We start from the raw sequence: 17161 nt of genomic DNA on the forward strand, positions 1-17161 counted from the left end.
AAAATAGCGCGACAGCCCCTCGCGGACGACTGCCGCGCACAAACGAAACCAACACACAAAATAAAATCCAGGCCTGGTCCTCTCTCGTCTTTCCCTGTCGTCACTCCCCCTTTGTATCCTTCCGGAGCTCCTCCGTGAGACTCGAGACCGGTGAGTGGCGCAGGTGTCGCGCATTCGCAATTACTCCACCGGCCTCGCTCCATTCCCACGGCTCTCGGACCCGCCCTTCTCGTCACACCGTGACTCTAAAACCGTGATACAAACCGAACCATGAGTAAGTTGAACCGTTCCACCCCTAGTATATGTATATATATATATGTGTGTGTGTGTGTATATATTTTATTCCAAAGAAAAATTTTGTAGGGTAGAGAGTCAACAAAGCTAAATGGATGAGTGACCCTACTACATCATAATTTTTTTAGCACAGTTCTGTCATATTTTTATTTTCAGTATTTGAAGTTACTGCAAGAACTACAATGGCGCTTTTCCACTGCGTGGTATGACTCGGCTCGGCAACAAAACTTTTTGGTTGTTAAAAAAAGGTGCGCTCGTTCAAAACAGTTGCGTTCGATCCTTCGCTGGCTGTGCTGATTTAAATCTAGCGGTTCTTTTGTGTTTGTGTCGCAAGTTCAGTGACGCAGGTAGTGACGATTCTCTCCGGCCAATCCAAGAGTTTACACGTCACGTTTTGGTAACTGTACGGTTCACTTGGAACCCCAACCGAGGTGGTACTAAAAAAAGTACCAGGTTCCAGGTACTGTACCCAGTGGAAAACCCCCCAAAAGTGAACTGTACCGTGCCGTACCATGCAGTGGAAAAGCACCACAAGAGTGTGTGTGTGCAATTGTGTGTGTTCACTACTCATGCACATTCCAGGCCGCCCACAGCATATGCTGCACATGCACACCACAATCACAGTCTCTCATGCATGATGTTTCTGAGCAATGTGGTGCAAACGGACACCACATCTTCAGAGCGTGTTGGTTTTCATAACAGCTCTGCCATACTTGGTAAATTTAAGTGGAATTAAGTTCTCCAGCTGCCATCGGGGTTATCATAACAGAATAAAGACCGGCAAGAAATTAACCTGTGTCTAAAACGTAGACATGTTGACGTGCCTCAAGTGGAGTGGCTGCGCTTCGATTTGAGGGTGTGAGACGCGAAGAATAATATGTCATAATGGAAATCACGCAGCCTTCAACCTGATTCTTACCTGAGACACCTTTTTCCCTTTAAGTTTACAGGGGCCTATTGCCTGGGGCATAATACCTCTGAAATTACTGCATAGCTGTCTTTTCAGTAACCACAGAATGGAGAAATGTGGGAGGCTGGGCAACAAGACGTGCATTGTAACCCCTTCAATAGCTCAGCACCTCCTGTGTCACAGCGTACAAAAAAAGGACAGTGCTATGAGTGTGTGTGTGTGGAAAGAGGCCCAAGGTTTACCTGGTCTGTGGCTGTAGACATCACGGCAGCCAAGAAGCATCAGGAGGCAACGGAGCATGACAGGCCCCACATCAAAGCGCAAGCACCACACCTTGATCCAGACCCCCCACCCCACGCCCCACGCCTCCTCCCGTCAGGACACACCTGACAGAGGGGCCACCCCGCGCCTTCAAAGAGAGACTGAGAGACACGAGACACAAATAAACGTCTAGACACTTTCTCTTACAGTGACCTAATGGTGTGGAATTTTTGCTCTCTTTGCACCTTATCTCTGTTGAGAGGGTAGAAACAACGTGATTGATTTGGGAAGTGACAGAAGACTCCAGGATTCCCCCCCCCCACCCTCAGAGAAGAACAATTGAATTGCTAATGTGTGTAAAGGGGTGAAATCTCTGTGTGCGGGTAATTTGAGTAAGAAACGTAGGTTCAAATATATATACAGCACACACACACAAATATCTGGTTTAGTCTAAACAAATATGCTTATAAAAATGTGTTGAGTGCAGGTTGAGCTCTATTAGCAGCATTTGTGGTAGCAATTATCAAAGAGAAAAAGGCTAAAAAAAAAAAAGCAAAACCTTTCAACTTCAATGTGACCATGTGAAATTTTGTAAGAAATTTGACAATCTATAAACTTTTTAAATTGAGAAAACTCACAGGAATCAAATTTGTAGCACATAACTAGAGACAGCTGAGACAGCTTTACAGCTCAAATGATTCACTTTTAATTCACTCTTATGGTTTGAAAACCTCTGGAACATTGGCCCTATTTACTTTATGTGTAAATGCATTACTGTAACCACATTTTTGCTTTTTAAACAAACCAAAAAAATAAAAAATACTGAGGGACAAATCAAAATTATTTTCTGTGGTAATCAACGTTATGCCGCAAATGCTGATAGAGCTTAACCCTACTGAACTTAGAATATTTCTTTTACGACACCTCAACCCATATCCATCAGTCATGTAAAAGTGGTTTAAAACATCCTCAGACAAAACATGAAAACAGTTTTCTTTCCTCCTGCATTCAAAAACTTCTAAGAAACATTTGGCTTAATTTCCTATGTCTTTGCTGTAGCTTATTTGAATATATCTACTGATCTAAATGGCTCACAGGCTTGGATCAGAATGTTTTCAATACATACCTGTCTGGAGTAATTAATTATGTTTGTTAAAGCCTTCAGCCAAAAGCGTTTTTTTTTTCCGTTCAGACGTTTGCTTGTCTTAGCACCTCCCGCCACCCAGTGTTAGGAGACAGATTTAATTGCCACATGAAAGCCACAAAAAAGAGAGCTTAGTCTCCTCATAAACAGAAGCCACACCTAACAGGGGAATAGTTTCACCTTTGAAAAAAAGCTGTCCACACTGTAATTAAAGAGAAAGGGTTCCACAGAGTAATCTGACTTTATACTGCTGACTGCTGATGGAATGATATTCAACCAAGAATGCTAATAAGTCATTCTTGGCCAAAATAATGAGGACATGGTTATTTGCTAGATCCCCCATAATTAAATATGAAAACCCTTCATTTATCTTCATACACCAACACACTGGGTCATTAGAGAGTCGTTGTGGGTGATGTGGACAATCATAGTGATTTATTTATTATTCTATAGTTTCTGTAGTAACTGGTAGAGCATTGTGCTACACTGGAAAGAAAAAAAACACTTTTTCTGAATGATTGGTTTTGTCCGTTTTTATTTAAAGTCAAAATATCTAAAGATCTGTAAAACAAGATACATTTACTGGAGAAGCAACACTAAGACTTTTGTCTTGCGGAAATGTGTCTTCAGTATGAGTATATTTTGTTTTACTGTAATAAGTTGATTATAACAAAACATCTAATGCAGTATCAAGTACATTTTGATTTTTTTTTTAGATATCTTAACTGGAAAACAAGTGATAAAAGTCTAAAAAGTAATTTTTTGCAGTGTAGGAACAGCAATGGGTTCGAGTCCCACAAAAAGAAGGTTTATACCTTGAACGCACTTGAAGTTGCTTTGGATAAAACCGTCAAGCCAATGCTTGAATTGTAATTGTCAAATCTGATCATACGTCTCAAAGTTAAACGTTTCACAATGGGTAGGACAGGTGTTAAGAATTGTTGAAACCCACCAAAGTGCTGTGATAAAGGGTAAATATTGCTGGATTTGCTGCTAAAGTTCTGATAACCCAGCTTTATCACCTTTTGTGCAGGACTGTTCATAAGACTGATTGATGATGACTAGCTTGCTCTTATCAAACCATTTCTTTTCTTTAAGACTTCTCTTTGGCAGTAACCCTAGATGCTCTGTAATACAATAGAGATTTCCTGCTCTCTTTGTCCAGGGGATTGTGGTATGCCAGCGGAGGGCACGGTGTGAACGGAGAGGGCAGGGGAACATGAATAGGTCTGCTCTGCTGGGACTGGCACTCTCCGGCTCTGCGGTGGAATAAAAGCGACGGTGAGGATTAGAGGAGAGTTCTTCAGCTTGCAGGATAAGCTGATCTTCCACACTTCAGGTAACAGTTTTTTTTTTAAATGGGTGGGCTTTGGAGAAATAATGTGAGACATAGCTAAAGAGACAATCTGGTCTTCTAAAAAAAGAGGACGTTAAAGTTTAGGCTTAACACAATGTGTCTGAATGCTGAGCTTGGTCAATGGCTGCAGAAATGAGATCTAAACTGGGACCTTAAAACTTCAAGAAGCACCTAAGGATGACAGGCAGAATTTAATGCAAATGTCTCTATGAGACTTTATTCAACAGATTATATTAGTGACACAGGGTCACCTAATCTCTAAGAGGATGAATACATTCAAACGGAGGAGACAAGCTTCTAGAATGTTCCCCCATGAAAGACTTCCAAAACCAGTACTGTTTCAAAAGGGCACAGTAGTTGCCCCTAGTCCCAACCTCAGGGATCCAAATGCTATCTGATCGAGCATGCATGCTCCATTTACACTTGGCCACATAAATGCGTCTTTGCAATGATGATATGAATGCAAATGTTCCGTTGCCACTCTTTAGGCCCCATATGGCAAGTGTTTGAGTTTTGCAGTTGCTGATCATATGTTTTTTCATTACTAAAATACTTGAAGTGTCCAAGTGTAAATACCCCTTACCATCATTTATTTTGAGGGACAAGACTTTTTGATGCCTATTGCACAAAAAACAGCCAGTTCCGATCTGGGATGCATTTCCCAAAACCATCGTGGGGTCCAACTTGGGAGCATGTGGATTCAGTCTTGATTCATTTCTGGTCTCCATCTTGACTTAAAGGGAGAGTTCACCCAAAAATTTACTCACCCTCATGGTGTTCCAAACCTGTAAGACCTTCACCCATCTTCGGAATACAAATGAAGTTATTTTTGATGAAATCCAAGAGCTTTCTGACCCTGCACAGCAACTACCATGTTCAATGCCCAGAAATGTAGTAAGGGCATCGTTAAAATAGTCCATGTTACATCAGTGGTTCAACCTTAATTTTATGGAGCTACGAGAATTATTTTTGTGTGCTAAGAAAACAAAAGTAGCAACTTTTTTCAACTATTTCTGGGTTCTACATCAGAACGCCGCTCCTGCTTCAGCACCACCACACATGTCATGATACTCTCATGAATGCGCGTCGAAGACTGACACAGAAGAGAGGAAATTGTTGAATAAAGTTATTTTTGTTTTCGATTTGTAGTCGCTTGAATGTGGTAGTTGCGTTGCTGTCTACACTCTTAAAAATAAAGGTGCTTCAAAAGGTTCTTCAAGCGATGCCATAGAAGAACCATTTTTAGTTCCACAAAGAACCATTTAGTCAAAGGTTCTTTAAAGAACCATCTCTTTCTTACCTTTTTATAATCTGAAGAACCTTCTTTCGCCACATTCTTCAGATGTTAAAGGTTCTTTATGGAACCATTTAGACAAAAAGGTTCTTCTATGGCATCGTGAAGCACCTTTATTTTTAAGAGTGTATGCAGGGTCAGAAAGCTCTCGGATTTCATCAAAAATATCTTAATTTGTCTTACAAAGATGAACGAAGGTCTTACAGGTTTGGATCGACATGAGGGTGAGTAGTTAATGACAGAATTTTCATTTTTGGTGAATTATCCCTTTAAATTAGACTCTTTTTTTGGTCTTGGACTTGAATGAGCTGGTCTTAACTACCTGTATATTCCACTCCATTCAACTTTAGATTTATCCGCCCCTAAATGGTGACTTCACATGTCAATAAAACAGCCTTTTCTTGTCTACGTGCCTGGTTCTTAACTAAAATAAGCCCAGAATAAGTTGCACCAAGCTATGTAGAATGGAGGATGGTGTAGGAAGGAAGTGCAGTCTGCAAATCTATTTGCATGCAAACAGCGTGCGTGTGTTTGCCTAGGTATAAATCAACGCATCTACAGCAGAAGTTTGTGTCTGAGTGTGTGTGCGAGAGTGTGGAAATCTGGTGGGCTGAGGTAGTCTTGGCTCATCTGCATGGTGCGACAAGTTATCAGAGGGAGCCATGAGTGTCCTGTTCACTCCAGGGACTAAGCAGAACAACAGCCTCTGTGTGACGCATGACTACACTCTGGCACAGCGCAACCGCACAGGGCCTAATCTCGCTGTACCTCCTGATCCACCTCTTCACCCTCTCTCTGGTCATTATCACTCAACAGTTTAATACGTATCGCAGTGGGGATGGAAGCGTGCGGGTCTCTGCGATTTACTCTGCCCTCGGCTGCCCTACGCAGTTTAGTGAGGATATGAATCCTGTTGGTTCGATGAGATAGTGCCAACTTGTTTGCACAACATGCAGAACGGTAACGGGATATTTCCTGTTACAATTGCTTAACCGTTGAATTAGACTTGGTTTCTTTTCATCTAGGTTCATGTATCTGTCCTTAAGATGGAAGAATCTCGTTTAGTTAAAAAATACTTCAAAGTAGATTTGCTTACATATTGGTGCCATAGCCCATCCCATGAATTAATATGTGACAGCTGCATAGGGCTGATTTTGAGATTTTCTAAAGTTCCTCAGGATATTTTGAGGATTTTAGATGCGTCTTAGTGCGAGAAGCCATCGTATGTAACACTTTCAATTAATCAGCGTGCGTTCAGTTGGTATGAGAGAAATTAGTGAAGTTTTACTAAATATGCAAGCACAACACTTGAATCTTTGAATGTTTTTATGAGCAGCAGGAAACTCTCTCAGAGTGTCTGTGAAATTTAGGGGAGCAAATAAGCATTGTCTCTGACTGACGATATTAAAGTAGGGAACAAAAGGTCTAGGGGTCTGAAATTTTAATCAGTGGTGAACATATTCAAATTAACTCTGTATTGTTATGGAGCCAAAGGTGGCCTTAAACTAACCCAACATTAAGCCAGTCTAACACTGACAATCAAAGTTGTTTGTGTTTTTAAGAGGAAGGATTTCTCTTTCAGTTTTATATATATGCTTAAAGGGATAGTTCACCTAACAATAAAAATGGCCATCATTTACAAAACTAAATTTTGACAAGGTTTTTGAGAATAACTGTCATTTTGTAAAATATTTTTTGAATAATTGTTTGTTATACAAATATTTAGACATTTATACTGAATTACATTTATATTTCAATTAAATCATTATTCAATGAAAAGCTTTTCCATAGTTTCAGTTCTCAAATATGGCACCGCTTATGTCAATGACACACAAGAATCAATGGCACTTGCCAACAAAGGTGTGGCCATTTTTTGCATCCCTGACTCTTTATAACTTATTTCAGAGCTTCAGAAAAAATGTACATTAAGTAGTTAAAAATTTTGGTAAAAGCTATTGTATGTTTTCAAAAGATTTAAAATATATTGCACAGGTCATATGGACCACTTTAATTGTACATTTATAGTGTTTTTTAGTCATTTTGTAGCTTGACAGAACAGTCTTGTCACCAAAATCCACCTTTCTAAAAAAGGAAGAAAGTCATACGGGTTTGGAACGACATGAGGGTGTGTAAATGATATCAGAATTTATATTTCTGGGTGAACTATTGCTTTAAAACCTGTTTAGGAATAAATATACTCCCTGGTGAGAGACACATGCTGTTTAGTTCGACCTAGTTGTTAAATTACAGAAATGAGTCAGCAAATGTTCATTCCTCGGTATACGCTCCCTCCCTTTAACAGCATGGTTTTGTTTTGACTGCTGTTCATATTTGGAAGGTCTGTGTTCACGACAGGAACCTGTTCCAGGTATTTACACACCACCCTGCTGGAGTAAATCCAGTGTGATAGTTCGCTCCTCAGGGATGGATTTGATCTCAGACCTGTCATTTCTGGACAGCCCCTGTTTCCAGGATCTCTCTATAGCTCCAGGAAGGTTTTAGCAGTACGTTATAGGAGCAGTGTCTTGCGATGTGCTTTGTAAAGTAGTAATCTCCATGCGATACGTTTCTCTTACAAGACACTTAGCAGGTTTTTGAGGTTACACAGTGTAATGTGATTTTCTTCACAATATCAGATGTATAAATATGCAAGGATATATTAATCTGGTACAGGAATGGGGCAATTTCCATCGGCATAATCTTCCATATTGATTAATGTTATTCCAAGCAGAGGGACATGGCCATTTTAACATTAACCGGATTTATTTTGGATTAGGGCTTAGCTGTCTCTCTGAAAATGTACTAAATAAAAACAAAATATTCAAATAAAACAAGTGTCCCTGAGAATATTAATACCATAAATGTGTGTAGCGTTACATTAATTCCCTTAAACGGCAAACAGGCTGAAATGTCACATTTCTGTGAAAGAAAATCTTTTAAGCGTAAATGCAATAAAGATTAAATAATTTCAATTTAAAATGCAAGCTAACAGTTGTTATTTTGCAAGTGACAGGAAATAGTATTGCTGGGATATAAATTAGTCAACGCAGGAAATCCAAAGGGAGAAAGATGAGTTCCTTAAAGGCAATTATGTATCTACTCTTATGTCGTTTCAAATGTATCTAATTTTCTTCATTTATACAATTTGTGCAGCATATTTCAAGTGTTCTGACAATCAAAGTGATTCACTAATTTTAACTTTAATGCTGTTGCGACTGGGTCATTAAGTCATTGGGTTGAACTGGAGTAAATGGATCAATCCAGTGGATTGGAATTGATTATGGAAAGATTGTGGAATGGATCAATTGATTCATTGAAAAGAACCAGCTAATATTTTCACTTTTGAACAAATTAGTTGAATTTGTTATTGCTTTAGAAGACTTGGACGAAGGTGCACAATTTATGTGGACTTTTAATGATAAAAAATAAAATAAAATAAATATTTTTATTACATTTTTTATGCATTGATATATTTAATGTACTTAAAGGGTTAGTTCACCCAAAAATGAAAATTAGCCCATAAATTACTCACCCTCAAGTCATCCTAGGTGTATATGACTTTCTTCTTTCAAACAAATCCAGTCGGGAGTTATATTAAAAATTGTCTTTGATCTTTCAAGCTGTTTAATGCCACTCAGCGGGTGTTGCAGTGCATCAGTCCAAAATAAGTTAAATAAAAAGCGCCCAACCATAAAAAAAGAGTGTTTTTCACGGCTCCGGGGGGGGGGAATCGATGCGTTTTTGTAAGAAAAAATCCATATTCAAAATGTAATAATCACTTTAATTTAGCTTGCGCCAACAGTTGTACATGGAAGCATTTCCGGGCGGATGACATATGAGGTCGGCTTTGGAAGCGCAGCGGAGAGATCAAAACGAAACAACGGTCACTAATTAGAAGTACAAAACGAGGATTTGTAAAGAAGAATGTCGGAGGATTTCGATATAAGCCAAGAGGAGACTGGTTTTCCTTTGCTAAAGTAAGGAAACTTTGATTCCTTTGCTCCTGTTAACAAATGCTGGTTTTCAAGAGACTCACCGGCGCATGCGCAATGCTGAACTCATACGTCATTAGCTCGGAGCTGCTTTCGTGTACAACTGTTGGCGCAAGCTACAATAAAGTGATTATTAAGTTTTGAATATGGATATTTTTCTTACAAAAACGCATCGATTAACTACAGGAGGCCTTTGTTCACCCCCCAGAGCCGTGTGAGACACTTTTTTTTATGGATGGGTGCATTTTATTTAACTTCTTTTGGGACTGATGCATGCAACACTCGCTGAGTGGCATTAAACAGCTTGAAAGATCAAAGACAATTTTTAATATAACTCCGACTGGATTCGTCTGAAAGAAGAAAGTCATATACACCTAGGTGAGTAATTTATGGGCTAATTTTCATTTTTGGGTGAACTAACACTTTAAGTTTAAATATAGCTGCAGTATTTAAAATTCTCTGTTCCACCTGAAAATATCAACATATTGTATTTGTTATATTAAGTAATAAATATAATATAAAACGTAATATAAATAATATTAAATATATCAATAATATAAAATTATAATTTCCATTTAATTTCCTATTTCTTTAAACTTAACTGTGGATGTAAACATCCCATCAAATCCTCAGATCTGACTGACTGACCCGGTGTGTTGAGTCTTTAAATTAAGTAAACCGCATCCTGGGTTCATAAATTTGGCGTTGGAATTCCCAACCTCCCCCTTTCTGTCTTTCTCTCTCTGTCTCCTTCTCTCTTTCTTCTCTACTGGCCACAGATTTACTGCAGCAGTAATAACTGTCATGGCAAATGCCTGGTAAAGTGCCGGACAAGGGACCAACAGAAGGAGAGTATTTATCACGGTATTGACTTTCTGACTGTGGTGTCGTGAACTCTTTTGTCATAAACTGGAGCACTCAGAGCGAGCGTGGCGATCGATAAGGGGGAAAACTGCTGTCAGGTTCTCTCCCAGGGAGCATTGCTTTTGTTACAGCCACTTAGGGGGCTGATAAATGCTCTGCTGTGGATAGGTCTCCGCTTCCGTCCACTTGCTAAAGGAACTTCTCATACTAGTTTTTATATCTTGAAAAAAAAATCCATCTTCTTCAGGAATATTCTGTGTTATAAAAGGGTTAGAGAACTAGAATAACAGTCATAGAATAGGATTGTGTGCTTTTAATAGCCTTAAATATGAATAGCCGTGCCATTATTTCTAGCGCTTTTCATTCAATAGAGGATTAACTAATCTCTCAGTCTAAAGCTGCTTTTTTTTTAAACAGAATGTACGGTTATGGATAAAATTGCGCACTAAATAATATGAGCTTTATTTTTACAGCTTTATCAAATAATTTAAGACGTCCCTGACAGTCCAAATACTTTGGCATAATGTCTATGATTAATGTGAGGTGTGCGGTGGATGGTAAATCAGTGGTGTGGTTATTGATGGCAGCGCTGATTAGGGGGCCGGGAAAAACGGCTGTGTCTGATTGATGATGACGGAGGGGGTGTTAAACCGCTGACGATAAGCAGACAGACTGCCCGACCGTGATCTCCAGAGCCGACCCGCATTGTGGGGGTCAGAGGTGAGTCAAGTTTACTTCCCCGAGGGTGGCGGCAGCCCTGATGATTTTCCCAAAGTTAACATAACCTTTGACCTCTGTAGACAAGAGAGACTCCATACTGAGTTTGTAGATAAGCCTCTCCTTACAGACAAGTAAAACTTGCCTTGTTTGTTTCTCTTTTCTAAAAGAGTCCAGTGTCACATTTGTAAAATAATTAGAAAAATATTATTTCCTAAATTAGGTCAAATAAGCTGTTATGCCATAGTGATGGTTCCTCTAACAAAAACTGTGGTCTGGACAGCTGGTTGGATGACAAGAAAATGACATGAATCACTGACAGATCTGTGATGACCTCTGACCTCAGAAGTAAGAGAGGTGAGCTGGGTATCAAGTTGACAAACTGATGAATGTTAGACAGCAAGCACAGCTGTGTGTCACTTTAGAAACGTACAATTCGAATGATACAATGGTTGTCCGAAGCAACAGTTTCCATGTCAAGATGTGAAGATTATTTTTTGTGGAAATGCATGAATGCACATAAAACATATATATGTTTATATACAAACACAATGGTTGTCCGAAGCAACAGTTTCCATGTCAAGCATATAAAACATGTTTGTATAATAAGTGTTTGTGTGTGTGTGTATATATATATATATATATATATATGTATATATATATATATATGTATGTATATGTGTATATACGTATATACAATTAATACACAATTATGTATAATTAATTAGATTTTTTATGTATTTGAAAATATTTATTGACTTGTAAAATGTTACTTTAATAATATTGTTTTATGTTAAGTAAATAAGTACATTTAAAAGTAAATAAACATTAAGTGTTTACATATTTATTAGAATTCATATGAAAATTTTCTAGAAAAATATTTTTCATTGCACATCATATTATCAGCATAACAATTTGAGTTAAAATAATAAAAATAATGCTTTAAACTTTCTTATTTAGGGTTTTTTTCTAAGCAATTGCTGATAAGCAGTTATTTTTTTTAATTTAATAATTATGTATGTCATTAAATAAATTAAAACTATTTAAAAGCTTAATTGATTGACAACCTTATTTTTATTTTATTTTTTTGTACATCCTACAGGTTTGAAATAAAGCAACAAATAAATATATACAAAAAGTTAGCAGTGTTGTTATGACCTGAGTGTGGAGACTGGAGTCTATGCAAGGTGTTTTTTTCTGCAGCTGTGATGAATTGCAATGCATTTCAATGCCAGAATCTAGGCGGAGTTTATTTTTAATTAGGATTTAGAGAGGATGTGAAAGTCACATTCTGGGTGAAATGTTATCTGGTTACATTGGTGGCAGAGGTTTCATTTTAAGGTTTAAAGAGAAAATTAACCTCTCCCCAATTAAAGCCCCAATTGTTGAAGCGTGTCATGCCATTTATTCAAGCATACTGAGCATATTGACAGCTTTGGATGTGTAAATGTCAGGATTAATATGAGGAATACAGGAATAATTAATTTCAGGTGAAAACTCACAACGGAGACCATTAAAGTACATTCAAATTCTGAGCTCTCTGTTACAGTGAAGTCTCTTCATATGAAGTGCCTTTTATATTGTTTTCTCAGTTTACTTTATATTTTAGAGGGAAATCATCTGTTTTTTTTCATACCACCACTTACAAGTAAATATATTTTAATATTATATTACAAAATTGATTTGACAAGATGACGTTATCCGAAATATCCCACAAACTGAACTAACTAAATAATAATCTTGTCCTTTCATAGTCACAGAAAAGCCTTAAGTGGTGTTTGTGTGGAAGAAGTACAACGAGACGTGCTGGTGTAAATGCGTCTGGCTCTATGTGCTCTACACCAGCCCTTAAGCTGTAGAAGAATGTTAGAAGTTCCTTCAAAAGCCAGTTCCTGGCTCTCAAGTGGGCTCAGCCTGTGACCTGGGATTATTGTTCAAGTTCATCGGTGTCCAGACAGGTGTGTAATGGCTTGTAATTCTGTCTGAGAGAGGAATGGGGGATGTGATGGGGGAAGGGTTGAGACCAGACCGAGTCTTGAGCTGTTGAACAGGGCTGAAAATGCGGTGCGGTTCAGTCTGGGCACGCTTCACACATGTGGACTGATTCCACGCTGGGCTGCAGCCTGTGAGGTGATCTCTGAAGCTCGTCAAGTGTTTTTCAACGAATCTACTTTTTAACTTTAATTGTCCTTAACGTTAAACGCTACTGATAAAGTTCCAAGTGAAGCAATATTTTCATTGAAAAATTTGACTGTGAAAAGTAAGCTTTATTTATTCAAATTAACAGTTATTTTAAGGCATTTATTAATCTTGGTTAATGTAATTTAATACTAATACATGTTAACATTTCAAGTTGTATAAATTAACTGTCGTTTTTTATTTTTATTTTTTAGATATGTACTGTACTACCATTAAAAAATAGGGTTATTAAACTGCATTAGGGTTTTTAAAACTGTGCATTAAAACTGCATTAAATTGATCAAAAGTGACAGCAATATTAATGCTGTTCTTTTGAACAAAGGCTTTTGAAACAAACAAAAAACTATAATAGTTTCCACAAAAATATTAATCAGCAACTGATTTACAACATTGATAATAATAAGAAAGGTTTCTTGAACACCAACTCGGCATATTAAAATGATTTCTGAAAGATCATGTGACACTGAAGACTGAAAATTCAACTTTGCTTTTACAGCTTCACAGGGCTTATTGCTTTTATAACACGGTTATTCCATATACATAGTTAGGTTTCACAAAATAAAACAGAGCAAATAAAGTGTAATGATATTAATAAAAACGGTATTCTTCCACCAAACAATTTAGTTCCTCAGAAACAGTTGTGGTTGCAACAAAGTGGTTGCCAAGCATCACACAAATTAAACAAAGGTGTATGTTTGTAGAGTATTTTACAACAGCTTCGAACGCAGCTCAACCAATCAGAATCAAGGAACGGAACTATCCGTTTTATAACAGTTATTTTAAATATTTTTAAACATTAAAAATTCTTACTTGCCCTACGTGTTACCAACTGTTTTTAAATAATTGAATTTATTTTTGAATAAATTATTTTATGAATACAATTATTTTGTAAATCATTAACAATAAGACCATTTATTGAGTTTGATTTCATGTTGTCTTTACGGTGTAATATTTTTAATTAATGGAGTATTTTTATATTTTGAAGTTTAGTACTGTATTTGTGTTTTTGCTTTGGAGAAAATATTTATATTGGATTATCCAATACATTTTATTTGTTGACATATCACAGACAATGAAACAAAATTACTCACTTGAATGAGTGTTTTTTTTTTTTTTTCTAACGTCCCCTCCTTTGGCAAGTTGGTGAATTGTGACGGACATTGGTGTGCTGCAAATATATAAATAAAATCAAAAACTCCCAGGTGATTTTGAAAGGCACATTGTGGTGGCAAGTGTTTCAGGACATTGTTTGTTCAGGCACAGTCTTTCCTTTATCTGCGGGTCAATTCTGGGAAGGATGCTGTTTATCGTCTGCCCATTGTTTTAGTAAGACCTACAGGTAGAATGATAAATCATTGATGAATAGTTGACAGATACATTCATTGGATGCAAAACTCATTTGTGCATGTGTGACAGAGAAAAAAAAGAGAGAGAGAGAGAGAGAGAGAGAGAGAGAGAGAGAGAGCATATACCAATATACAAGCAGTTTTTGTTTTGTGTACACTTCCCTTGAAAAAGTGTCATCGTGGTAACACAAACATGTACACATTTATCCTTGGAAAAACAAAGCATGCTCCTTCTGGTGAGTTTTGACATTCCTCTTCAAGGTAATGGCCCTTATGAATATGCATAAGGGGCTCACCTTGAATTATAGGAATGTCTTTTAGCTTTAGTGAGCATGTCAGAAGAGAGAATGAAATGACTGTTGATGTTGATTTGTGTTTTTCTGGCATCGTATGATTGAAGGGCATACATACTCTTACCTCGATGATCGCAGCGTTACAATATCCCCGTCTGCTGCCTGACTTTCACACAATCTTTTTTCCTCAATTCATTAAAAAAGGGCACAAAAATAAACAAAAAGCATCAAGACACATGCAATGGTTAGAAGACACACTCACATTTGCATGTCTGTATAAATGTTTTTACCATAATAATACTAATAATAAAACAGGCATGGAATGTTCTGAGTCTGCTCTCATCGTACTCGTAAATGACTCTCTGAGAAATCAACTAGGTGCATTTTCTTTTCTTTTTTTCTCAGGAATTAGTCCATGCCGTGTGCAAGTCTTTTTTTAAACCAATTGGGCAGCAAATGAGGTAGCTGGGGTTAATAGCCATCATTTTGTCACTGTTTATTTAGAAGCACAGCAAGCCCTTGATCAGAGCTCCTTGACAATGTTTGGGAACTGAAGTGTTCTCACAACTGACTACGCCTGCAGTTATTGGCTGCGATCTTGTAGATGTTTTTCCCTCCTATTGTTTTGGATGCGATTAATTCTGGTAACTGTTTTTAAAAAGAAGTCCCTTTTGTTCACCAAGGCTGCATTTATTTGATCAAAAATACAGTAAAAACAATTAATTCCTGTGATGACAAAGCTGAATTTTCAGCAGGCATTACTCCAGTCTTTAGTGTCACATGATCCTTCAGAAATAATTTTAATATGCTGATTTGGTGTTCAAGAAACATTTCTTGGTCACACTTTATTTTAAGGTCCAATTCTTGCTATTAATAAACCATTAACTATAACTTTTGCCTCGATAAAACTCCTAGTTTGCTGTTTATTAATAGTTAGTAAGATAGGTTAATTGGTAGGATTAGGGATGTAGAATACGGTCACGCAGAATTTGTTCTTTATAAGTACTAATAAATAGCCAATATGTAAATAATAGGCATGCTAATGAGCAATTAATAGTGAGAATTGTATCAATTCTGATATCAATGTTGAAAACAGTTTTGGTGGGAACTGTGATCCATTTTTTTAGTGCTGGGCAACGATTAATCGCGATTAATCACATCCAAAATAAAATAAAACAAAACAATCAAAGTTTGTGTGTACATAATATATGTGTGTACTGTGTATATGTATTATATATAAATATACACACATGCATATGCGTATATATTTAAGAAAAATGTTGTTTATGTATTGAATATATTTATATACAATATGAATTATATGATTATAAATATATACATGTAAATATTTTACAAATATATATTGCATGTGTCTTTATATATATATGCAATAAATATACACAGTACACACGTATATAAACAAAACCTTTTATTTAGGATTTTTTTGATGAATAGAAACGGCTTTCATTTGAAACAGAAATCGTTTGTAACGTTATACATGTCTTTACCGATTTAAAGTAACCTTGCTGAATGAAGAATTAATTTCTTATTCCTCATTTCTGACCCCAAACCTTTGAATGGTGATATATGTAAAGCCCATACAATATGTTTGTAACATATGTGGTTATGGCATGTCATCAAATAAATTAAATATTTGTAAGTTCTGATATTATTAATCGTATTTAGTCATGTTTTTTTCCCGCATTAAAGGGATAGTTCACCCAAAAATGAAAATTTGATGTTTATCTGCTTACCCCCAGGGCATCCAAGATGTAGGTGTCTTTGTTTCTTCAGTAGAACACATATGATGATTTTTAACACAAACCGTTGCAGTCTATCAGTCGTATAATGCATGGCAACGTTAACAAAATCTGTGAGAGTGAAAAAAACATGCACAGACAAATCCAAATTAAACCCTGCGGCTCGTGATGACACATTGATGTCCTAAGACACGAAACGATCGGTTTGTGCCAGAAACCGAACAGTATTTTTATCATTTTTTACCTCTAATACACCACTATGTCCAACGGTCTTTGTGCGCGCGCACGGCTTCCGGTGTGTGAGGTGTGTACGCGCTCTGGCGTAGTTTACGTTAATGGGTGTGTTGTCGCGGGAGGAGCAAACGACAGACCCAGTTTATTAACAGAAAATAAACAAAGTGTCCAGAAAAAAGGGAATCAAGTGTCCAAAATAAACAGGGGATCTGGGGTCCTCGTTGTGCTGCGGGGTTCGTGAAGGGAAGGGCAGTGGTCAGGAAGGATCCAGGTAAGGGGCGGAGTCCAGCGGACGCACGCGCTCCCCTCTCCGGTCCGGGACCAGACGGACCAGGATCCTTACCCGACGGCCGTGTAACAGGTGTGGTTCTCGTCTGGACTGCAGGTCTGGCAGCTCACGACTCTGGCGGCACGGGAGTCCCTCTACGCACCCCTCCTGGACCCATGAGGACACCAGCGTGCATGCAAGGGGAAGAGAACGGTCTCCCGAGGAGAG

Source organism: Sinocyclocheilus grahami, unplaced genomic scaffold, assembly GCF_001515645.1.
Source record: "Sinocyclocheilus grahami isolate Dianchi unplaced genomic scaffold, SAMN03320097.WGS_v1.1 scaffold54.1, whole genome shotgun sequence".
Classification (NCBI taxonomy): Eukaryota; Metazoa; Chordata; class Actinopteri; order Cypriniformes; family Cyprinidae; genus Sinocyclocheilus; species Sinocyclocheilus grahami.